The sequence below is a fragment of the Hyaena hyaena genome, unplaced genomic scaffold (assembly GCF_003009895.1).
Source record: "Hyaena hyaena isolate Hyena2069 unplaced genomic scaffold, ASM300989v1 scaffold_97, whole genome shotgun sequence".
In the NCBI taxonomy this organism is placed as follows: Eukaryota; Metazoa; Chordata; class Mammalia; order Carnivora; family Hyaenidae; genus Hyaena; species Hyaena hyaena.
The window spans coordinates 3302623-3329220 of record NW_024080728.1 but is presented as its reverse complement, the minus strand read 5'-3'; the positions used below and the strand labels follow the sequence as shown (position 1 = coordinate 3329220).

The following is a 26598-nucleotide window of genomic DNA, read 5'->3' as shown; positions in this document are numbered from 1 at the left end:
TTATAGCTGGGTGGATTTCGTTTTTTTCCCCTTAAATAATTTTAGGTAGTAGTGAATGTGTGTGTGGGGGGGGTGCTTTTTGGTTACACTAAAACAAAATCTTGTATACAAGCATCTCTTTTGGCACAAAGCACAAGGCCAATTATCACTTTTTTTCTTCCCCCCACAGGCACAAAATCTAAGAAAAGCCTCAAGGTGCAAATGATTTGCAGTCTATTTAACATGATGGTTATTTTTATGAGACCTCATTATTGCTCTTTTCCCTAAATTATAGGTACATTCTTGGCTCCATTTCTCCCCTCTTCTGAAAGCCCCACAAGAGTGGTTTTTTTCCCTATATTTCTAAATAATCTTCAATACCTCATCAATCAGACATTCAACAACTCATAGGTGATGTGTTGGACCAAGGCTAAGATCTGTGAAAAACAGTAGTTTATGCCAGAACTAGTGACTATCTTATGACATTGGAGTCATTTCCACCCCTATTTTTACTAAACATTCCTTGAAGGGAAGGACTCTCCATTTATACGCCCTGATCCAGTTCCTGGAAAATGAAAAAGTGTTGTTGAATTGAACTAACTATAACCCTATAAAGATGCTCATGTTACCGTTTTCCTGTTTTTAAGAAAAAGCACACTGAACCTCAAAAAGGTGAAATGACCTTCCCAAAGTCATAGAGCTAGCTAAGACAGTCAGAACTTGAATCCAGATACCCTGAATTCCAGTGTCTGTGTGCTGATATTACAATCCCTGTCTTCAGTAGCTCCTTTCATAGAGTGTTCCCTGTAAGCTCAATGCAACATAGCTATGGTCACTGTGTTTACTTAACTCAATGAATAAAAAAACTTTTGTTTTTAAGAAACAGAATTGTTACTCTGTACATGGAGAAAAGTTGTTTATATCAACAAACTAATACGAAAGAGAGGGGAGAGGGAAAATAAGGAACAAATGAAAAAAGGAAGGAAAGAAGACAGGAAAAGACAAAGAAAAAGGGAGGTGGTAGACATAAAGAATAAGCCAAAGCATTCCATGGTATCAAGTCATGTCATCAAACTAAGTATGAACCTGTCTTTCCAGTTTTATTCACCACCACTACCTCTTACTCAACCTATGCTCCCATTAAACTGGTCAGTACTATACTGTCTATACTTAGGATAAGGAACTGAAAAAAAAAAAAAAAAAAGATTTGTATATTGATCTTCTATCCTGCAACCTGCTAAATTCACTTATCACCTCTAGTGGCTTTTCATAAATTCCAATGTATTTTCACTATAGATGATCATTTCATCTACTAACAAAGAGAGTTTTTATTTTCCTTTCCAGCCTAGATGCCTTTTCTTTCTTTCTTTTTTTATTGCCTTACTATACTGACTAAAACTTTCAGTACAATGCTGAGAAGTAACAAACATGTATTTGTACATTTCTTTAACAACAAAAATGATAAGTTGGCAGGCATTGGGTAAAGCCTCGGGAAGTTAATGGTGAGTAAGAATCAGTCCCAAACTTAAAGATGTCATGACCTTGGGGAGAACCTCTTTTTACTGGTTAAAAGAGACAACCAAATAAAGCTGGAAAGATAAATCAGGACAAGTTTTTAATAATAAAAGTGACAACAGCAGCAAAAGGAGCCTTAATATTTACAGAAGGATTGGTATGGGCTGGGCCTGTGGAAAACTTCTATGTATTAACTCATTTGACTCTTCCATCTTAGGTCCATTTTATAGGTAGGGAATAAGAGACATGGGAAGATAAGTGACTTGTGTCCCCATAGCCCGGGTTCTTAAGTGCTAGACTAAATTGCCTTTGGTTATCATGTCTTCATTAACAGGTATTGAGTGTCCACTCTTTGCTAATTACTATGTCACTTTCAATTACTTTAATTATCACAATAATCTTGTTTTATAAATGAAGGAATTGAAGTTCAGAGACTTTAAATGACCTGTCCAAGGTCATTCAAATAGCACAAGACTCAAACCTAGGTGTTCTGACTCTAAATTCAATATCCTTTCTACCACCTTCTGATTCCTCTTCAAATAGCTAATATTTATGTAGTGTTTTGTAGTTTACAGAACTCATGACCACATTTATGCCTTAACTGGCACTTAAGGAATTGAGATTTTATTCACTATACAAAGGAACCTTGGTCAGTTTTTTAGAGGAAGGAAAATGTGAAAGAGAAGAGAGGTATTTCTGGAAGGCCAGGGCAGCATTGTGCTAGATGGATTTGCCAGGGCAAGTGTATAAGCAGAGGGATTCGGAGATGCCATAACTCTCAGGAGGATCCACACTCACCTGTGAACCTATGAGTCCTTCCCTCCAAACTCACTTTGCCAAGCAAGAGAAGTCTTGTTTTAAATAATGTTCCTGGAGGGAACTCCCTGAAGAGCAGAGATAATAAAAGTATTTCTTATGTCACTTCTTCTCCCTGCATTTAACTTTCAGGAATATTTTTGTTAACTGAGAAGAGCACACCAAGGAACCATTATCACTGATACAAGGAGAAAACGGATGGTAGATTTCCTCAGCCACGTCCTGTCAGTGTCAACAATTTAACTAAACATATAATAGTCATAACCTCATCAGTGTTAAATTTTCTAGGTTTCTGGCACATATCTCTTCATCTCCCTCATTAAGTTTATAGAGTGTTCTCTGGTACATTTGCTCAGGATGAGGATTTCAGTTTCAACTGGCACATATTAGAATCAGACAGAGGAATGATTTTTCTGCCTTAAGTAGTTAGCAGAATATGAGAACATATGAAATGGACGAATGCCCAAAGCCAGGTACTTGGCAAATAGTAACAAACGGATTTGACCCCATCTATCACAATCCTGCCCCATTCACCAAGGATGAGTCTAATACCAGTAAGCTAACCAAGCCCAAGATGTGAACAGTTACTTTGTTTTCATTTTCTTCCTTGCTGCATGCTCTGCACACTATTTCCTGCTCAGGACTCCCGTCATTCAAAAATGGAGTCTTGAGGTCCTCATGATTAAACTCCCACCGGGATGGTTACTCCAAAGAAACTTCCAAAACCCAAATCTATCCAATCCTCCTTCATTTTAGCCGAATTATAACATTCTGTGCTCAACTAGGTCAGATAAAAATGATTGTTAGGATTTCATCCAGGCAAATATTTAAGTGATAGCAAGCTTGATGTGATTTCATTCCCAGGGGTACCTACATTTTAAAAAGCAGTACCCAGAGTCATTTTTGATGAAGTTCAGCTGTAAAGATGGGATACCATGGAGCTTCAGGGGGGGAGCTCTTCTAGGATCCATCAAAAATGCCATGGCATAATCAGCTAAACTCCCATCAGCTACTTATACTTCAAGTTTCCATCTGTCATGTAAGGATATAACCCTTACCTCATAGTATTATTATAAGATAGAGACATAGTATGACCTCACAAGATTATTGTGGGGATAAAACAATCTGACTAATAAGTGGCCAATTGGTTTATAGGTCAGTAAACTATAAATTACTATGCAGAAGTGAGAGGTCTCTAAGTGACTTCTGAGCTTTGCCTTTTATATAGGGAACCCACTAATCTACCTTCAATGGGGTCTGAAAAGATGAGAAACTCCCTGTGTTGTGAAACTGTTTCAGTCTGATGGGATTCTAACTTCCACCTCCACTACTTGTTGGGTTCAACTACAGATTAGTTATCTTAGCTCTAGCTTCTCAGCCATCCACAAAAATATAGTCCATATTTCTTGGATGGGCTGAAGAGAAACACCTTTTACCGATAGCCACAGAGGTCATTTGGTACCTGCTAACAAAGTTGTCATACCAACACCATGTAAACCAATAACTGAGCCAAGAACATGCTTCAAGAAGAAAGATAAAACTTGCCACTATTTCACTTGGAATGAGACCTCCACTGCCAACCATAAAAAAATATGTATTTATTTATGTTTTATCTAAAGTGAGTTTCATAGCTCTTCAAAGGCTGCTGTCTTCCTCCCAGGATATTAAGGCATAGTCTATACCTTCTTTCACTACTTTCCATTTCTAGTGTCCTTAGAATATTAGAGGTCTACTTGACTATAAAAGTAAATAAATCCTAGATATTTGGGAGACATTAAATTATGGAGAAATGAGGATTTCATAATTTCTGATCAAAGTGTCAAAGAAGGATAGTATTGAAGAATATCCTGGGACATTCACTTTATGTTACAGAACTGAGGCCCTAGATTAAAGCTAAATGCTGGAGTTATGAGGCAAATCTGAAATGCTGACCTGCAGATGATATATCCACCGTACCATATAGTGTTCCATCCCCTCTGTTGTGCATGCTATCAGCATTAATGCAATCAGGAATTGCCCTTTCTTATAACTACCCTGTCTTGTCATTGTTCTCTAGGAATTAATAAATGTTGCATATCCCACCCATATTTTAAAATTCTTCCTCCTTTCCCATGGCTTTGTCATATTTCCTCCTCAGGTTTCAGGTCAGTTCTATGAACTAATAGGCCTTTAAGTTAATACTTTTGCAATGACCAGTAGAATGGATGAGTAAACAGCTGCTCAAGTACCTGTCACCAACACTGCTGTGGTCTGTTAGTGGAGATGCCAATGTTCTCTGTCATAAGATACAACCACAATGACACTGGGGAAAATGGAGGTGTGGAGAACAGCTCCATGGGCCATCTGCAGTGTGTTCTGTGGCCTATAGCCAGTATGCATGGGTTGATACAGAAGAGAGAAGGGACCTCACCACGGGGATGGGAAGAATGCCACCCTTTGACAACGCACCTCTGTGGTGGTGAGGCTGATGACAGCATGCAGAGCATACAACTCTGGCTAGATGCTGAACATCTGGGTTCAAAACCAAGCAACCAAGTTGTTCAAATCAAAGAAAACCTAATCATCAACTATTTTCAATGCCTACTATGCGCATTCGGACAGCTGTGGTTAGAATGGATGACATTTGAGTCTTACTCAAGTCCCCAAAATTCCACTGCTCTCTGTTCCAGATGCCTGATCTTACATTAATCAAATATTCATGTTTTGAATTGAGCATCTGTTGGCATATGTTGATGTACCAACAAAACCAAAAGTAATGAATTATTTCTCCAGTACATTAATGGTACTCTTGTCAAGCTCCCTAGAGTGAGGCTGGGGACGGTTTACCTCAAGCCACAAGCCATTTCTCAGATTTCTGTCTGTCTTGCTAATGCCTGCTCTATCAGAATGCAAAGAAGCTAGGAGGGCCATGCTCTCTCCCATAGCTCCAGGGAGATATTCAGGTGAGGACACCACCAGAGGCAACATCTTTCTGAAATCACTGGTTGCCTCTAGGCTCCAAAGCACTCATTGCCAAGAGGGAACCCTGTGCATAATTTGGCATCTGTGGTGCTCTGAGAACAAAGGATATAATATCTCTTTGTTTCTGGACATCCTAAAGTTAAAATGACACCTTGGCTGACAATTATGATTCTCATTCTTTCATAAATCATGTTTTTTTTTTTCTAAAAGATCTTAAAGCAGGTGAATGAACATTCAGTTGCTTCTTTTCTGGCATTTCTCCTATGAGTACTACCAGGGCCTTTACTAATATTACCACCAAGTATTGCAGTCATGAAATGCACAAAGTCAAGGGATTTGCTTTTAGCTTGCTTTAGGCCATTTACTGTTTTCATTCTTCAATAAGAAGAAACAGCCAGTGAGGTGAATATGGGAAGACCCGTCCATATGTGATGGCGGTCTCCGATTTTTCAATATCCCATAGCTGTTGTCAAATAGGCTTTGTAACACACTTCAGTTAGTACAATCATGCTTGTCTTCCTGGTTTCACAATGACCTTTATGCTCCTCAAAGTTATTACGTTCTTCCAGAGGCCTCACTGTCCCCCCTGCCCCCACCATGGCAATATGGCACCAAGGACAAGGACCTGCACAATAATTATGACAAGGAGTTTATGAACAAAGAAAGAAGGAACCACTAAAGCCAGATGCTTGCTCATAGCATTTCCAAAGGAAATTAGAGGTGAGAGAATCTGGAAATTTAGGTGTCTACATCCTGAGCTTTGTGGCTCCCTTCTTAAAAGTATGAAATCCAAGACTCTATTGGGTCACTTCCCTTTTAAACTTCCCTGACTGCTGGAGAAAGTGATCTCTGCAGCTAGTCTGCTCCATGAGCCACCAGGTTTTCTTACTGTCTACATTCAGCTACCCAAGAAAAGTACATTAAAAAGTGCTTTTCTGGGGCTCCTAGGTGGCTCGTTGGTTAAGCGTCTGACGTCGGCTCAGATCATGATCTCACAGTTCATGGATTCGAGCCCCGCATTGGGCTCTGTGTTGACAGCTCAGGGCCTGGAGCCTGTTTCGGATTCTGTGTCTCTCTCTCTCTGACCCTCCACTGCTCACGCTGTCTCTCTTTCTCAGAATTAAATAAAACATTAAAAAAAAAAAAGAGCTTTTCTCAGGAACTTCAGCTTTAAATCTCTGTTCCTTCCCTAGGTACATGAATGAATGGGGACAACTTATAGGAAAACTGAAAATTCCCGTATCCAGGGACTATACTATTCTGGAGAGTGCTCTGGTTGAATTAGAAAAAGATGCCACACTGGGTGGATGCATTTACTGACACATAACTTGAGGAGTAGAGCCTGAGCCATATTTTGATTCTGCTGACTTGTCTCCTTGATTTATGGAAATCTGAAAGTGTTTTCTCACCCTTAAACCCAAAATCTAAATCAGCCTGTAAATGGTCTATCTCCTCTCTTCTGAGCTCCACCTGATCCTTCTTACTATATAAAATTTCCCAGGCTCTATTCAAGAAGAAAGCTTCCAAAACAGCTTCATCAACAACAAAATTTACAACTTACAAGTCCAAACTCCTTTTATAATCTCAACTCCATCCTGAGCCCAAGTAATAACTCGGAGAGGAGAACGAGTTTGGGTGAGGGGTGGAGCATATTCATACCTCCTCTTGCCTCTATCTACACTAACTTTGTTGCTTGCACTCTAACTTTGTTCTACCTTTCTTCTATTTCACTTTTTACTACACTAGTTCTCCACTAATTCAACTTTTTTATTACCACCTTTGCTTGTCTGCCCCCAAATGGAAAGGCAAAAATTCCAAAGCCACAGTGCCTATACTCTCCCCATGCCAACTCCTCTGTGGAATTTTGTAACCCAAAGATGACCCTAGCCTACATGCTGGAATTTCTTTACCATTGAAGAACTATTTCTGAAAAATTTTTGAAGTTGTCATTTTCATTTAAAAAATAAGATGATAAAACACACACACAAGCCATTATTTATAAAATGCCTGCAGATGATGAAGAGGAATGCATATCAATATATACACGTGCATATAGATGAACGAGTGAGGACATGTGTATATGTCTACTCATTGAGGCCAAGACGAACCTTTCAACAGAAGAGTGTGATTAAATGCTAAGGAAAATGAGAGGAATCAAAAGTGATTTCAAATTTCTTCTAGCTTTTCCTTCCACTACTCCCTCCAGGCCAAAAAAAAAAAAAAGTTTTCTCAGAATTCCATTTAATCTGATACCTAAATTAGCTTCAAAAAGCAGTCACATGGGTGGCTGATATGCAGGGGTTACCAAGTAGAGGTCTCATTGTGGTATGAGAATGATTGCTAGCTAGTAAGGGGGATTTTCTAGTCTTCTTCTGGTATTGCTTAGCTAAATAAACTCTGACACCTCTGCTCCTCAGTGCTTGATATCTTAGATTCTTTCCAGGGTTTACTAGTGTTCCATGGTTCTATTACTTAAAAGTTATGTGGATACTTAGAATAATGACTACCATGTCCATGATAACCACCAATGCCACTGCTATTATCATCCTGACATCTTTTCTCTCTAGAACAATTTACAGTTTCCCAGTTACACCTGTACCTTAAGAGATGATAAAAAAAATTGATTTCCCCTGTTTGAAAGGAAGAAGAGAGATAGTTTTTAGTGACTTAACCAATATATCTGGATGGTGCCAATTTCAAACTTCACAAACGCCAAAGAGCCAATGTAAGATTGTCTCAAACTCTACTGATGGAAGACCCTACTAATTGGGTTTCCACAGTAGCTGTCAAGGGTAATAATGAAAATTCCAAGAAAAACTTGATCTTCAGAGTGCTTGGGCTCTACTTATGGGCCTGAATTTGAGCCAGGAGCAGACTTCTCAAATGCTATTCCAAATACTCTCTAACCTAACAATTTGGGACCATATTCCACTAACTCAGTGTGTCTTCCTTTCATGACAAGCATGTATGCAACTGTTTACACTGCATATAAATTATGACGTTGGACATGTCATTCTGTCCTCTACACAAAAAGTTACACTAAGCTTCTCAACTCAAAGATATCCTGGATAAGAAGAAGGTCTATTTTTTTTAAAATATAGAATGTTTCTTGAATTTGCATGCCATCCTTGCACAGGAACGATGCTAATCTTCGCTGTATCGTTCCTATTTTAGGATATGTACTGTTGAAGCAAGCATGAGGTCAATTTGAGAGACAGAATGGTAAGTGGTAAAAACCACAGGTTTTGGAATCACACAGAGCAGCAATAGCTTTAAATATCTACATTAAGAGAGGGTAGATACCCAGACATGTTTTTTTGTATGAATTATCCTTCCCCTACCTCATTGGATACAGTTGTTGGCACATAGATGTACTCAATAAATATTTATTGAACTAAATTAATCCATTCTCATATTGAACAAATTTACTTTCACTTAAAGAAGACTCCATAATCTTTAAGGAATCTGATACTGTGCTCCTTGCTCTTTCTTTTAAGGTAGAGTTCTGGGTTTGAAATATTGGTGTCTTTGTCCCACCTCATCCATAAAGCTTCCTTGACAACCCCAGTCTCCCCTACTCTCTTTTTTTTTCTGACTCCCTGTTATACTTATTACAGATTCCACTCACTTTGGCACATACATGATATCTTATCTTGCCATGTAAAATGTGTTTCATAAACACATCATCCTTCCTAAGAGCCTGTAAGTTCTTCAAGGGCAAAGGCCATGTTTGACATTTGTTTTGTACGTCCCACAGCACACAACACAATGTAGAGCCTATAGCAGGCTCTGAATAAGAACCTGTTAAATTGAGTTGCATTTTAAGGACAGCATTCCCTTGTCAGTGATGATTTTGTTTCAGAGAATTATCAAAAGGCTGTATTCACCACTCATTTCACCCAAATTAAGCCCCTGGGTCTCTACACTTGAAGTGCTAGTTAGGAAGCAAAGGCTCAAGAAAGCAGCTGCTTACTTTCAAGAAAAGATTGCATTTCAGCAATAGACTGCAGAATTTCACGTATTAGTCACTAGTGACTCCTGGCCAAACCCTTTGGTGTTATCAGGAATAAAAAGTAACCAAGAGACATGTCAAATATCAATTTCCAATTACTTTTCTGTAACACATTTCAGCCACTTGGGAAAACTCCCAAGAGATCTGTTGTCCCTTATCAGCTAAGATCAGGCTTAGTTTTCAAACAGGTAACACTCGGCAGCACCCAGTACAGCCTCAATATTATAGTGTCCCTCTCGGACACTCAGATTCTCTTGTGAAGTCTTCAATATTGGCTTACACTGTCACCGGAGACCTGGCCCAAATGCAGAAGGCCCCCTGATATTATACTCCAAACCATAGGCACTGGAGTGGGATGAGGATAACTCTAACACCTGTGGTGAGTTGCTGTCACTAAGGTTACTAAGCCTTAATTTGCATCAAGATGTTGAATGTGGGCACAAAGACTCACGCAGTACTTTTGCATTGTCAACTCCAGCCAAACGGGAAATAAATAAGAGTCTCTCTAAAGTTCTTAACTTTAATACTCAAAACACAGAACACCATTTCTACCTTCCAGATCACAGAAAGCAGGCCACAAACTAATTGAAAAAATCTTTGTTATTAGGGATGTTAAAACAGAGGATCTGCAGAAAACCAGAAATCACATGTCCCCTTTATTACAAAGTAATGGGAAAGAATTTGGAAAAACCAGGAAACATCTCTGGGTTCATAAATCAGCCCAGTTGGAGGAAAACGCAAATGGCCAGCACCTGGAATGAGCCTTCATCTGGAGCGGACAGCAGCCTAGGCTGTGCACTGTGATTAATGGCTTGAGTGAAAGGTCTCAGTTGAGGCTGAACAATTAACTTGTTCTCTCCACATCTCAGAACTCTCCACAGCATAACTATGTCTTCCCTGATTGTGCATATTTCCTAAAATGCAAGCCAGTCTGGGAGGCTTCGAATATGTCATCAGACTGTTTTTGACAGTCGGGAGAGCCCTGGTGTTTGACAGGACTACTTTCATCAAATCATCTGTGTTGACTCTGCATGCATGTCTCAACCTTTCAGTTCCTTTTCAAGTTTAAGAACCATCTTAAATGAGGCAATGGCATTGGCCTCGATCTGTCGAAGAAAAAATAAAAAAGCCCACAGCTCAGTGGATTGCAAATGGACAGCATATGGCCTGGCTTGTTTCTGGTCATTCCCAAAAAAGTTCTTAGGGAATTGAATGTCCGCGAGATTAATGGTTCCCTCCTGTCCTGCCTCTATCCTTTGGAATAGGTTTCTCTAATCTCTTTCAGACCCTCTAAAGCATTTACATCAACCCAATCATTCCTCCTGAATCTACAACCAAGACCCTGATAAGACCTACCAGAAGAGTCACCAAACCTTCTTCTTTCTCTCCTAGAAGTGAATTTGTGGATGGGAAAGAGGTACCCTAGAACCTCATTTTGCAAGTGGAAGTACCCAAGGAATCTGGGTTTCTCATTTCCAAGTTGTGATCATTTCTGCCTCATCTTCTTTTGTGACAAATGGATGTACCAAAAGTGGATATGGCCCTACCCACAGCAGGCCCCACATAGGTACTTTTTTCAGTGAAGGCATTCTGTCTCCAGAAACATCAAAAACGACAATAGTATCAACATGGATAATAATAATAATAATAATAATAATAGAAGCAGGAGCAATACCAACAGTAACATGTATACAAGTACTTACTATGGGCCAGGAACTCTCTGAAATACTTCACTTATATCAACTCCTAAGATCCTCACAACAACACTACTAAAATAGGTGTTCTGTTAGGTCCAGTTACAGAGACCAAGAGTCAAGTAACTTGCCCAAGGTCAAAAAGCCAGTAAGTGGCAAATCCAAGATAGGATCCTCTACTGCAGCTATGCTCTCTAGAATTATTGGTCCCCACCCACAACTCCTGATGAGATAAGAAAAGCAACCTTTCTAGCATAACACCCACTTAGGCACCAGGCTTGGTGAGTCTTGTTTCTGCTACTCAATGTGTAACCTCAAAGGAGTTCTGAGTCTCTGAACCTTAGTTGTTCTCTTCTGTAAAATCACTACGATACTAAGACCTATCTTAGGAAGCTTTTGTGAGAATTGGTGAGATAATGCATATGCAGGACCCAGCACAGTGCCTAAAACATGGTAGTTGCTTAATAATCATAGCTATGGTTATTACTAATCTGATTAGCTAATACAAACTAAGGCAGCTAAAGAAGAAGAGGCAGAAATGATCACAACTTGGAATGTAGATATGAAAAAGCAGACCAGTGTGGGGACCCCTAAGAGACTAGAATGCTCAGATACTAAAATGTACTGGTGAGAGATAGCTACCTTCCAGGTCTGACCCAATCTACAAAGCGTCTAGGTTAGCTTATTTCCATGAAAGAAAAAAAAAAAAAAACTAATTTTAAAAATTTACTACATCAAGGAAAAACAAAAAGATGTCCAGACTGGGAGAATTAGAATATTCTTCCTGAAATATTAGCTTATTTCCATGAAAGAAATAATTTTAAAAATTTGCTACATCAAGGGGAAAAAAAAAAAGATGTCCAGACTGGGAGAATTAGAATATTCTCCCTGAAATTCCTGATGAAAAAGCAAGACAGTGAGGCATCCTTCACAGCCTCATGTGGCTGCTCCAGCATCGAGCATGGAGTTGCATCCTTCATTCTGCATTTCCTACGTGCACTTGCCGACCCCTGACACATCACATTCTTTGCATCAATAAGGACTGCTGCCAGAACACACTAAATTGCCTTTGACTACATTTAACTGATCTAGTATTTTTTTATGATTCTTTCTTGTTGTACCATTTTTCACTTTTGACTTTATAATTCTCTGCTGACTTTAAATAAAGCATTGCCAGACTACCCAAGGTGGTTTTTAATAGAGATTTAGGGGCGAGGTGGTGCTGTGGTTTGGATTCAGATTCTACTCCAGCAACAAGGGGAAATTAACTAGATGGTTTCATCTCAAGTGCCCATTTATACTTGGAATGGACAGAGAGTTTATCTTCTTCCAAGTCATGTAATCATGACACTACAAAGTGATTTTCAAGAAATTAAAAATTAGGTAGCAATAGTTTCTCCACCACAAAACCACTACACAGTGTCCCTGTAAGCCCAGATGACTGGGATATACAAAGACAGCAAGGAATCACTTGCTGAATGCTAAGGAGGCAGGGAGGAATTTAACCACACTCTGTCCTATGCCAAAGACAATGCTTGTTCTTCTTTAAGCTGGGAAACTCAAATGACCCTACACCAGCTATATCAGCCTGCCTCCAGAGCCTCCTCCCTCCTCTGTGCTGTCCCTGGTCCCCACTGTCCCATTCTGCCCAGATGAAACACTGGAAGCCAGCTGGCCCTTAATCATTAGGAAAGGTGACCTGACTAGCAAAGTCAGATAAGCAGTCCCCAACATTAACCTTTCTTTTTTAGAGAAGAAAAAGTTAAGTATATCTTGAAAATATAAAATTAGCAATTCGGTACAATTCTGGCTTTGTCTTGCTTTTCATTATCATTCAATGCTTGCTTCATTACAAGGGAATAGATACAACATATGAAAAGCATTGAGAACAAAAGCTTTTTAAATACCTGTGTACTCATCACTAAGTTTACAAATAAAGAAATCTCTTCAGTTCTTCCTTTCAGATTAGATTTATTTGCCTCTACTTACCACCAGGGGTAAATGCAACCCTGAACTTTGAGTTTTTCATTCCATGTTTTTTTTCCTGGTTTTGCCACCTATGAAAAGACTCTTTTAAAATAGTGTCTTAATAGACATTTTTGAACTTTATATAAATGATCTCACTCAGTGAGTCTCTTTTCTCCCCATTTTATAGATTCATGTCATAATGAATGTTACCCAACTTACTAAAAAACCTATTCGGGCTATTTTAAAATTTTCAGTCTATTTTGTTTTCTTTTGTTTTGCAATTACAGACAATGGTATGAATATAGTTCATATTGATCTGAATATGTTCAATAGATTCTCCTGAGTTACTCTGCTAGGAAGAGAACTGCAAAATCTTAGGGTCTGCATATATTCAAATTCATGAGACAATAACAAATTTGCACAGTAGATATGCTAAACTCATACTTCCACCAAAATAGCTTTTCAGTTTCTGTTGCTCTACAGCTTTCCCAACACTTAGTACAGCCAGATTTTTAAATTTTGCTGAGCCAGTAAGTACAAAATGTAAGGGTTTTAATTTACATTTCCATATTTAATTTTTTATAGACAATCATTGAGTGATTTTTAAACACATTGGAAAGAAATTCTTCATTCAAAATAACCATGAAATGCAGTGTTTATACAGAGTAGGTGTGAGTCTATGGCTACATAGAAAGAGACCATAGACATATATTAATATGCCTATTTTTCTATCTGCTATCACACTTATATTTCCAGGAGGAGTGGCAAGTTAGAGCCCAAAGGCCAAATCTGGCCCACTGCCTGCTTTTGTAAATAATTTTTTATAGGAGCATAGCTACGCTTATTTACTTATGTATTACCTATGAATAGTTTCATGCTACAATGACAGAGTTAAGTAGTCACAACAAAGACCACCTGGCCTGCAGAGCCTAAAATACTATCTGGCCCTTTACAGTAAAAGTTTACTGACCTATGACTTACAGCATCTCTACTTGTAAGCAAAGAACCTCATATTCAACATGTCCCTTCCAATCTGTTCCTCCCCAAATGCCATTCCTCATAAAATGGCTTTACCTTTCACAGTTATTCAGGCTAAAAACCTGACAGTCATCCCCACTCTTCCTTCCCATTTGCCATTTATAACCAGTTGGTGAATACCACCCAAGTATGCAATCTTCTCCACACCAGTCCTGTAAAGTCCACTTCTCTACACCCATGGCCAGGCCTTTGTTCAAGCCTTACATCGACTTAGGCAATCCTTCACCCAATGACCCCGTCCTTGGTTCCCCCAAGTTTCACAGCACTTGTAACATTTTACCTTGTTTACTTGTTTGACTTTCTGTCTGTTATCTCCACTTCAAATGTACATTTTTTTAAGAGGAGAGCAGACAGAACTTGGGAAAAGAGGTTCTTTGTTAATATCATTTAATGTAGTGGTCCTTAAAGTGCTGTATGTGGAGGAATCATCGGAATAGCTCATTAAAAATAACAGATGCCAGGGATGCCTGGGTGGCTCAGTCGGTTAAGCCTCCAACTTCGGCTCAGGTCATGATCTCACAGTTCATGGGTTCGAGCCCCACGTGGGGCTCTGTGCTGACAGCTCAGAGCCTGGAGTCTGTTTCAGATTCTGTATCTCCCTCTCTCTCTGACCCTCCCCTGCTCACGCTGTCTCTCTCTCTCTCTCTCTCTCTCTCTCTCTGAAACAAAACAAAACAAAACAAAACAAAACACCAACCAGATGCCAGAGTGTCAGCCCAGACTCACTAAATCAGAATTCCTGGAACTAGGTGCTCAAGCATCTTTGCCTGATGGATGTTCCCTGGGAAATTCTTATGTAGGCTTGAGAAGCACATACCTAATCAAAGCTTCCTGAATATCATACTTCCTGAGTTCTATCCCACTCTACCACACTGTCCATGATGGGTATCTAACACTGCATAAAATTCCCCCATCCCTTTGTTTGGATACCAGAGGTTCCCTAAGTTTCTCCACCCTCCTTTAGTGGCTCAGAAGAAGCCTGATTTGAGAAGATATTTTTTCTCCTTTACTTAGGGCTGAATTCTGATCTTCAATCTCTGTTTTTCTTTGAATTGGTTGTGTTCCTGGTTAATGATAGGGTCTACCCCCTATAGTGAGCAACTTCCCTGCTCAGCATATAAAAAATAAGAATCTCCTGTTATAACTTAGTACTGCTTCCTTGTATATACCATACCGCCCAGCACCTGCCTGAGGGAAAAGGCATGTAAACATTTGTACAATGTATAGAAGAATATTTTTTTAATTTTACTACCCTCTTCATTTTCAACATATTACAGATCATTTAATATGAAAAAACAAATGTTAATAGAAGGGTTAGACCAACGACAATACCAATAAGATGCTGTTAGTATTTATTAGAGATTTTTCGTATTAGACTTAATTTTTTCCTAAATTGCATGTGACCCATTATCATTATGCTTGGTGGATAATGTAACAAAACAAAATTACCAGTCCATTTTACTCAAGGAGAAAGGCTAAGCTTCCTTGGGTTTTATAACACCAAGCATAGCACAAATTTAAGAAATTTTTCTAGTGCTGCACTCAGTGATTTTTAGGGGTCTATTTTCCCCAGAGGCATGTAAGTACTAAAATTGCATTGGATTGTATTTTGCTCTCAGCGGGTGAGAAAGTGCATAGTCAATGGGTTATTTGCCATTCTTTATTTCCATTTTATGCAGTCACACAGAGGTATCTCTCAGGTGGTTGTTGAAGTTTACTAGACACTCAGGAGCCATCTTGTGCTTTCTCTAAATGACATTTATAATCTATAACCAAAGGGGTTGTCTATGAAGCCATTGGTGCAGTATACCTAAACTCTGCTTATGTTAATTCAGGTTACAGAGATTAGATCTTTTGCTATGAGGTTCCAATAGAGGGGAAATTGTATCACATATCTAAACAATATCTATAGGTCTATGAACAGACACACAAGGTCTGATTTAGGTGCAGATAAAGACAGAATATTTGAAATCAGTATATAGGGGATGAAGTTCTTCAGAACATGAAGATCAATTAATAACAAAGGGGCTATGCAAAAATCACGCCAGCGACTTTGCTATACCTTTATTTATCTGTAATAAAAGCACTAAATTCTGTAAGTGCAGCATTAGTCTGCTTTCTTTCAACTGGATATCCCCCAATTAACCATCATTTTCATGCTTCACTAGTGCTCTGATAATTGATGCTCTTAACAGGATTCCTGAAATTCTGAAAAAGCTAGAGCGCTTTCTTGAATCATCAGGAAAAATTAAAATCCATTTAGTGTAGTTCTGTTGTTAAGTGTATTTTATTGGGGGGTGGGGCAGAATAGAACAGAGGGAAGAACACAGATCTCAGCATTGGACCTGGTTTTGAACCTCACAAAGGACACTTATTAGCCCTGGGACCTTGGGTAAACTATATAATATCTCTCTAAGCTTCAATTTCCTCATATATAAAATGGGGATAATATCCAGCTTCAGGAGATATTTCCAAGATTAAATGAGACCACAAACATATATAAAATACCAGCGTAGTGCCTAGCTCTAAAGAAATCACTCAATAAATAGTAGCTATTATTAATGCCAACGTCTTCCTTCCCATTTTCAGTACATCAGTGAGCAATGCAATATATGCATGTACCTCTTTACTTTTTTCTATCTATTTACCAGAATATTTAATTCATATTAATACCCCAGCCTGCAGCATTGACAGCATATATAAAGTCTACAATGGACTCTCAACAGTGGATTATTTAAATTTGAAGAAGCAAAGGAACATTTTCAAACAAACTTCTTTCTTTATCATGGTCCTTGGGAAAACAAACTTTCAAAGTCTCCATGTCACCCAAAGCTCCTACCCTCTTCAGATCCTTTATTACTTTTACTAATACCATTTTGTAAATAAAATACTAGCATATTTTAATAAAAATTCAGATACTGAGAATGTTAATCCTTTTGACCCTCTTATTCTTGTCACACCACTCTGGGTATTCCCTGAAAGTAACCATTTTAGAGGTTTTATGTCCATCTTTCCAAAATGGTTTCTATGCATTTGTACCCACATACGTGTTTCTGTGTGACTGGGCATGCAAAAGGTTTTTGTGCTTTTAAATACTTAAATACATAGTGTACAAATGTTTTATACTTGAATGTTTTTTGTTCAAAAATATATCCTAAAGGCATTCTGGGTTAATATCTTATTTACTCTACCTTATTTTTAATTTACCTTAATTTTTAAGAAACTGCTCTATAGCATTCAATATCATTTTTTTTCTTAAACAGTTTATTGTCAAGTTGGTTTCCATATAACACCCAGTGCTCATCCCAACAAGTAGCATTCAATATCTTTTTAACCATTCCTTTCCTAATGAGCATATAATTTCTCTTTTCATTCTTTTTTTAATGTATTTTTTTAATTTACTTCTGAGAGAGAGAGACAGCGTGAGCCAGGGAGGGTCAGAGAGAGAGACACACACACACACAATCCGAAGCAGGCTCTAGGCTCTGAGTTAGCTGTCAGCCCAGAACCAGAGGCGGGGCTCAAACCCACAAACTGTGAGATCATGACATGAGCCGAAGTCTGACGCTTAACCGACTGAGCCACCCAATCGCCCCCATTCTAAGGTTTATTCACTTTTAAGAAAGAGACAGAGCACAAGTGGGGGAGGGGCAAAAACAGGTAAATACGGAATCCGAAGCAGGCAGGCTCCAGGGTCCAAGCCATTAGCACAGAGCCGGACATGGAACTCGAATCCACCAACCATGAGATCGTGACCTGAGCCGAGTCAGCTGCCCAACTGACTGAGCCACCCAGGCGTCCCTCTTTTCATTCTTTTTTACTGCTGGAAAAACATTGCAATGAACATCCTTCTGTATACTATCATTTGAACATGTATAATTGTTACGTTATAAGCTATATGAATTTTATTTCAATCTTAAAAAATCCAATTTATCTTGAATTATGATTCAAATTTTAAAGTAAATACAAGAGTATAATGAGCAGCCTTTCTTCCATTCTAGAATGTCTTCCCATGTACCTGGTTCTCACCATTCATAGGTGGGCGCTATTATCACTCATTTTTGAGAGGTTTTTTATTTAATATAGATTCTTATACATTAATAGCAATATGCTATACATATTGTTTTGAATTTTGCTTTTTCCCCTCATGATATATACTGCATAGACTCACATATTAAGTATATAAGACGCTTCCTAATTCTTTTGACAGAGTTACACAATATTCTACAGATTGGATGTACCATAATTTAATGATTTCTCAATTGATAGCTCTTTGGCTATTTAGTGTTTAGCTAGCACATCTACTCTATAATAAATACCATATAAGTATATATATGTCACTTAACATATGCAAGCATTTCTAGGAGTATGATTGCTGGTCTATTTTTATGCTAATCTGGTAATCATTTCATTACTGATTTTTATGCAGTCTTCATATGTCAGAAATACACATAATCTATCATCATCTGTGATAAGATTTCCAAATATTTTTCATGTTCACTGTCTTGACTTTGCTTACAGTCTTTTCCTCTCTATGTAAAACGCTTTGTAAAAAAAAAAAGAGTATTTTTAATAGGTTACATTTTTCAATTTTTATTTTTCAAAATTACAGCTTTCAAAAATGAATTCTCTGTTTTCTTTAAGCTCTTTCATGGTTTCTTCTTTTCCATCTAAAATTTTAATTCATTTGTAATCTATCCGAGTATAAGGCATGAGATATGAATCCAATTTTTTTCCAAATAGCTACACATTTGTCTCAAGAACATATATTGAGTGATCCATCTCTTCCCTACCAGTCTGAGATACCACCTTATCAAGTACTAAATCCCCACATATAACGGAGTTCTTGATTTCTTATTCTATTCCATTAGTCTGTTGAGTGATCCATGTGCCAGTACCACACTGTTTTAACTACTGAGGCTTTATAATATATTTGCTTTCCAAAAGAGCTAATTTCTCCTCATTATAATTCTTTTTCAGAATGATCCCAGCTATTATTTTTCCTTAGTTTTCCATGTGAACTTCAGATCCAATTTTTCTAGTTTAAAAGGAATAAAAAAAATCCCTATAATCTTATAATTTTATAATGAATTTATATTTTAATAACAGAAACAACCACATTGACATATTTATGGTTTTGAGTATTCATAGAAAATGATATAGTAGGTATGTCCACATCTTCAAATATCCTTTTGTGTCCTTTTAGGAGGTTTTAATGTTCTCTTCATTAAGATATTGTATGTTTTTGTTAATGTAGGATTATAATATTCTCAACTTAGTATCTTTTATGTTGCTTCTATAAATGGTGTCTTTCATTCAAAATACTCTCCAACTGGTTTTTGTTCTACTATTAAAAGGCTAGTGATTGTACATTAACTTTATGCTTTACTACATCACTTTCATTATCTTATTAGTCTTTCAGCTGGTTCTCCTGAGTTTCCAACTGTCAAGTCAAATAAAGTCATCTTGTAAGCATGACAGCTTTACCATATGCTTTCCATTTTCATGCCTGTTGTTACTTTCTCCTGTCTAATCACATTGGTTAGTATTTCCAGTATAACCTTAAATAATAGTGGTGGTAACAGATACCTTATCTTGTCCTTACATTAATAAAACTACTTCTTAAGTTTGCCCATTAAGTTTGACATTGGCTTGTAGAATGAGATGATGTGTTTTATCACATTAAGGAAGTATACATCTATTTTTATATGCTTTTCACCAAGGATGGTTATTGCATTTGACAACGTTCTTTCAACATCTATGGGATTATGGCTTTCATCTTCAGATCTATTTAAAAGATTAAATAAATGGATATTTTAATATTAAAATTTCATTGGATACTTGGAATAAATCTCAGTAGGCCATGATGTTTTGCTCTGCTGTTTATGTTGCTGCATGCTGTTGTTTATAATTATTTTATTTAGCATTTTTGTATGTATACTCATAGCTGAGATGAATATGTAGTTATATTCTCTGTAATCCTTGTCAATTTTCTGTAAATATTTTATGCACTTCATAAGAAAGAATTTAGAAGCACTTCTTTATCTATGCTCTCAAACAGTTTAAATAGCTTTGGAGTCACCTCCATGGTATGTAGGAAGCAGCTTAGACCAACTTACAAGAGTCAATTGTGCACATCTCTTCCCTACTCCACACTGAGTGATGTTTTGTAGATAGCTTGGAATCAGTCATGGTGGGAATATTTATACCAAAGAAATTGGCAAACACTACAGATCAAGGTGTTTTTATTTTTTTATCATCATCATCATGTATATAGATCCAGTTACCAAACATTTATCAGAATCATCATTCACCAAATCACCTTCTATTCTAAAGTTTGGTAAAATTCTCCTGTAAAACCACCTGGAGTTGATAGTTTTGTGTGGGCTCGTGAGAGGTCTTTATGCATTTTCTTTATTTTCCTATGGAAATCCATTTCAATTTTTCAGCTCTTCTGGAGTCAGTTTAGGGAAATTTCATTTTCTTAGAAAATTATCCACTTGATCTAGATTTTCAAATATTTGCACAAAATTCAACAAAGTTTGTTCTTACAATTCTTTTAATTTTCTCTTCTGTGACTTTTCATTTTATGTTTTGTATATTTGTATTTTCTTTAATTTTCCTTAATACAGGTTTTTAACAGTCAGCTCCTGAATTATTTATTATATTCTTTGTTTTATAATTTATTTATATCTGTTTTTAGTTTTAATAATTAATCCCTTCTGCTTTCCTTTGGTTTACTTAGCTGAGTGTTTTTTGAGTCAGATGCTTCATCTATCTTTTGCATTCTTTTGCTTTTAATATATGTTCTTAAATACATGTTCTGTTTTCTTCTCAGAATGGCCTCAAATTTATTTCATAGGTTCTGACAGGTAATGGCTTCATTATCTCATATTTCTTTGGCTATTCTACAATTTGAGCTTATATGTTATCTTTGACTTGTTTTTAAGAGTTTTAAAAAGTTTGAGTCGAAGGGCTTTTTCAGTATGATGTTATAAATTGTTAGTTTCCTTGCCTGGTGAACTCAGGTTTTATACTTCTTCTGCTTCCTGAAATATATTAAAATTTGTGATCTACTATGTTATTGAGGAAGACTATACTCTCCAAAAATGATCAAAGCAATATTTCTGTTCTCATGTGCTCTTCTAGAGCTTTGCTACTCCCCAACAAGAGGCAGAACCTATTTTTCCTTCCCTTAAACCTGAGCAGGACTTTGGTGACTGCCTTGACAAACAGAATGTAGTTAAAGTAATGCTGTATGAATTCCAAGATACAGGTCATAAAAGACAATATGGCTTATGCCTGACTCTTACTCTCTTCTTGAGATATTTTTCCCTTTGAATTCAGCCATTATGCTGTGAGGAAGCCCAGACATATATAGAAAGGATGATCACATTGACTTCCACATGGAGAGGAACTGAAGTCCCCAGCTGATAGTCAGCAACAGCCATGAAGCATATGAGTATACCAATTCTCAGATGATTCTAGTTCCTAGACTTCAAGTCTACTGTTGAGCCCTCAGACATTATGGAGCAGATATAAGTCGTCCCCACTGCCTTCTGTTAGAATTCCTGACCCACAGAATTTTTGAACATAATAAACCATTGTCCTGTCCTATCATATGATTTCTTTGTCTCATTTAACGCTCTTTTTGCTTAAATACTACTCTGTGGTATTTAGACTGTAACCCCTCCTGCAACCCCTGTAACCTCTGGTTCTATGCTTTTATCTAAACTTTTGAGTCAATTTGTTTCTTTTTCTCTTACATAACACAGAGAATTGAAATTTGCCCTATGATTCAACCCGAAGGTATTTTAAATAGGTGAATTAAGCACATTTACATTTTGTTCTATTACACATATCATGGGTCTTAGCTCTGTTATATTTTATATGGGCAGAGCTGAGTAGTTGTAACAGCTATCTTCTGTCTCACAAAGCCTAAAATATTTGACATCTGATCCTTTACTGAAAATATTTGCTAATCCTTGAGGTAAATTATAATACTGACTACAAATAATGTTCTATTTACCACAATCATTATTGCTTTTTTTTGTTTTTATTGTCATTGTTGTACATCTTATTGCTTAGGCTAGTATCTCCAGGGGAATGTAGAATATTTCTTCCTTACTTATTGAAGGACTGTAATGGGAATCTTTTTCACCCATTGTTCTTCTCTATGCAGGCTGCGTAGGTTTTTGGTGAACAATTTTAATCAAGTTAGAGAAGGTTCCATGTATTCCTTAATTGCTAAGAGATAACAGAAGAGTTACTAAATTTCATGAGATTTTTTTCTTTTACATTTATTAATATGACCACATATATTCTCTTTTTCATTTTAAAATGCCAATATGATGTTTACTGATAAGTTCTAATAATAAACTAACCTTTCCATTTTGAGATAAATCCTACTTGGTCATGAGGTAATATTTTTTTTATTACTACATTCCTAAATCTTGTTGTTAATTTCTCACAGAGATTCTTCTACTCACATTTGAAAAAGATATTGACCTACAGCTTAAATTTCATGTGCGCTCATCATCTTGTTTAGGTCAGTTACCAAATCAGATGACATGAGTAATGTTCAATGTTTTCATGTTCTGGAATAAACTATAGTAAGTTTCTCCTCTTTGAGAGATATATGACTATTTTTTCCAGTTTCCTCTATAATCTTTTTCTCTATTTAAATTTCTATTCCTTCTTGAGATAATATCGGTAACTATCATTGCCTTAAAATTGCCTATTTTAGATTTTCAAATTTGATAAAAACTCTAGTTTTCAATCTTCTCATTCCTAATGTGATGTGTTCATCTATATTTTTTTCTTAGTTAGATCTGCTAGATTCATCTTTAAAAAAAATAAATAAAACTATCTGTTGGTACTATTGATAAAGTATATTGTATACTGTTTTTATTTTATTAAGTTTTAGTCTGAGTCATTTCATATGTCATTGGATTTTTTTGTTGCTTAATTAGGATTTTTAGAAACAAAGCCCACTAAATTTTTTTAATTCTTTGTTTCATTTTTATATTTTCAAGGGAATAAATCTTTTAATTACATTTTAGTCTATATCTCACAATTTTTAATAAACTATATTGGTGTCACTTCCATTTCCTTTATAAAGTAATTTATGTTTATATTTCCTCATAAACCTAAATTTTTCATTTATTTCTAATCCTGTAGGCTTTTTCTTTCCTTTACCTTGTTTCTCTTCTCCCTCACCATCATGATGTCTTCCTTTGTGAAGCTTATTTCTAATTTTATTGAGCTGTAACCAATAAATTTGAACCGGACATATTACATTTTGAATCAATTTGTGGATAGTTTTGTGACTATTCTATATATCTTGCAAAAGAATGTTCATTCTGTTTTCTGTTTAATAAAACATACGTGCTATGAAATTCCTGTTCAGCTGGCTGTCATTTTCTAAGGGAAATATACTAAAGTTTTCATCTGAGATTGTGACTTTATCAAGTATTTTTAGAAGTTTTGCTTTATGTATTTCAAGGCCATGTTGTTAGATGTATTGAGTTTCATGATTTTTATAGCTCCCTATTTTATCTTCTTAGTTACATAACATATCCTTCATCATTTCAAAAAGTAATCATCTTGAGCTTTACTTTGTCTGATATTAACATGGTTATTACTGGGTTTCAAATTTAGCATGTATCTAGTTTTATTTTGTTTTTCTCAAATTCCTGCATTTTTTAAGCTTCCTGTGTTATTTATTGTAGTTATTTCTTTAAAAAGCATTTTATTTTATATTTATATTTCCTTTTATATCAAATCTGGGATTACTCTTTTAATTTAGTTCATCCTCATTTATTATGACAAGTACAGTTGTACCAGTTCTTGCCATCTGACTTTACTCAGCTCAGCTGAGTGTTGTCTGCCAAGGGTGGGGACAGGTATACATAATGTGGGAAACAAAAGCAGAAAGAAATGTAGATAAAATTAAATTTCCTTATAACCTGCAGCCCTTTGACAAATACAGTAAAATCTTGGTTTGCAAGCATAATATGTTCTTGAAACAAGCTTGTAATCCAAAGCACTTGTACAACAAAGCAAATTTCAAGAACCATTGGCTCAGTTGTAATCATGTGATGTTCAGCTTCAGGTACTAATCATATTGCAAGACATCGCTCATTTATCAAGTTAAATTCATTAGAAATGTGTCTTGTGGGGGCTCCTGAGTGGCTTAGTCGGTTGAGCGTCCGACTTTCGCTTAGGTCATGATCTCGCCCCTCGTTGGGCTCTGTGCTGGCTGCCAGCTCGGAGCCTGGAGCCTGTTTCAGAGTCTGTGACTCCCTCTCTCTCTGACCCTCCCCTGCTCACGCTCTCTCTCTCTCTCTCCTAGAAATAAATAAAACATTAAAAAAAAACATTAAAAAAAAAAGAAATGTGTCTTGTGGAACATTTGCAGAACAAGTTACTCACAATCCAAGGTTTTACTGTGCTTGAGGTATACAGAGTTTAGGAACTCTGAACTGTTTTAATAGTTTGCTAGAGGGAAAACAACTTTAGTTTGACAATAGGCCTCAGGGATCCTGTGAGTTTTCTTTGCATACAAAAGTCTTTTGGAAACTCCCCTTGCCTTTACCTCCCCCCCATCTCCCAAGTATATAATCAGCCATTCCTCATAATCCCAGTGCAGCTCTTTTTGCCCACAGATCCTGTCCCCATGCTTAAATAAAACTACCTTTTTGCAACAAAGATGTCTTAAGAGATCTTTTTTGGCTGTGGGCTACAAACCCCAACACTTCAAGCACATCATACAGATAGGCTGACCCATGTAACCATCCACTGTGGAGGTCTAACTTGTTGGCTGCTATGAAGCCTCTGCCCCAAGTAGTTCCCTGTGCTTAGCAAAGTTCTGAAGATGGATCTACATTTTTGAAATCTCTTCAATTGATTTTGAGCTGTGATGAATGTCTTCAATCCTATCCTTTTACCTATCTTGTAGAGAATCTACATATGTTCTGATCTTCTTTTCCAGTTAATTATTGGTTTTGGTTTTTACTTTCCCCTATAGAAAGTAGAATCATATCATTTCTATAATTTCAGTTAACACCTTAAAATGGCTTTCTGCCTAAGGGACAGTAAGTGGCCTATAAAATGCTATAAAGTCTGGCTTCTCATGTTGTTTTGACTTCCTCTATGCTTCCCTGACCACCTTCCTCCCCTGCTAGATTAATTACTCCAGCCACACTGATCTTCTAGCTTGCCTTCATTTATTTCAGGCATCCTTCTACCTCAGGGCTTGTTCCATGCTGCTTCCTCAGCTTAGGTCACTCTTCTCTCAGATTTTCTCAGGTTTCCATCTCTCTCTTCCTTCAAGTTACTCCAATGCCACTTTCCCAGTGGTGACTTCCCTGGCTATCAAATCTCAAATTACCAACATATACTCCTTCATCTCTTTTGCTTACTTCTGTTTTCATATTAGTATTTATGATACTCTATGCTGCTTTTATTTTCTATCTTAACTATCCATCCCTTCTCTCACTAGAATGGAAGCTCCTTGAAGGCAAAGATCTTTGCTGTTTTCATCACTTTATCCTTAATGCCCAGAGTGATGTGGTTTGAAGTGTTAGGGTTTGGAGCTGATGGCCAAGAAATAATTTTTGAGACATCTTTGGTGCAAAAAGGTGGTTTTCTTAAAGTGCAGGTATGATAAGAAAAGGTAGGATAAAAGAGGCACATAGGGAAAAATTAGGACCTGAGGTCCCCACCCAAGGGAAAAACACATATTTGGGAACAATGCTGGGAGTGCTTAACCAAGGTAAACCCTCTCTCAGGTGTTAAGATTTCTCAGATGTAAGGTTTCTTTCTCCCTCTCTCTTTTTAAAATTGTTAATGTTGATCTATTTTTGAGAGAGAGATGGACAGAGTATGAGTGGGGGAGGGTCAGAGAGAAAGGGAGACAGAATCTGAAACAGGCTCCCAGGCTCTGAGCTATCAGCACAGGGGCTAGAACTCACGGACCACGATATCATGACCGGAACCAAAGTCAGACACTTAACCAACTGAGCCACCCAGATGCCCCAGTTCCTCTTAAGAATGTAACAGAGCCACCAACTCCTTCTGAGGCTTCCCTCAGGAATCTGACAAAAGACCAAACTAAAAATGAGTAGTAGACCGGAAAACATGTGACCCACAAGGAGGAGTCTAACTCCTCCTCACACAATGGAATCAAGCCAATCAGGAATGGACAACCCAGTACCTAGAATTATCAAGCCAATAAGGGTAGAACCTGAGAAGGCATCAGGGGGAAGGGAAGGGGTGGGCTGACCAAAACAGACCCTTGCCTATAGTCATGGGCATTTACTTTCAAATGCCCTCCTCTGTAAAAGAGAGCTTTCATGCTATTCTTCCTATCTGACCCTATAGTCTAATAAACTTTTGCCTGCTGCTCATATTGTGTCCACCTCTTCATTCTTCAAAGCAGTGAGGTAACATACCCCAGGTATTGAGGTAAAACATCCTGCAACACAGGGAAAGGTTCCATGGGCAGAAAGAGCTGCACTGGGGTTGTGGCTGGTTATATATCTGATTATATATCTTCAAGTTGGGAGGGGGCCAGGGATAGTGTAAGTCTCTAAGGAATTTTGGAAGCAAGGT

At 37.3% G+C, this 26598-nt stretch overlaps 1 protein-coding gene and 1 non-coding gene across 10 annotated transcripts in view; both read right to left on the bottom strand.

Annotated features, from left to right (window-relative positions):
* Nucleotides 1-26598, bottom strand: part of LRMDA (leucine rich melanocyte differentiation associated) — a 1037699-nt gene that overhangs the window by 163533 nt on the left and 847568 nt on the right. The gene's annotated exons all lie outside the window — the stretch shown is intronic.
* Nucleotides 8363-8469, bottom strand: LOC120233774. Its single transcript, XR_005528912.1, has one exon. It is a non-coding gene; the product is annotated as a U6 spliceosomal RNA (small nuclear RNA).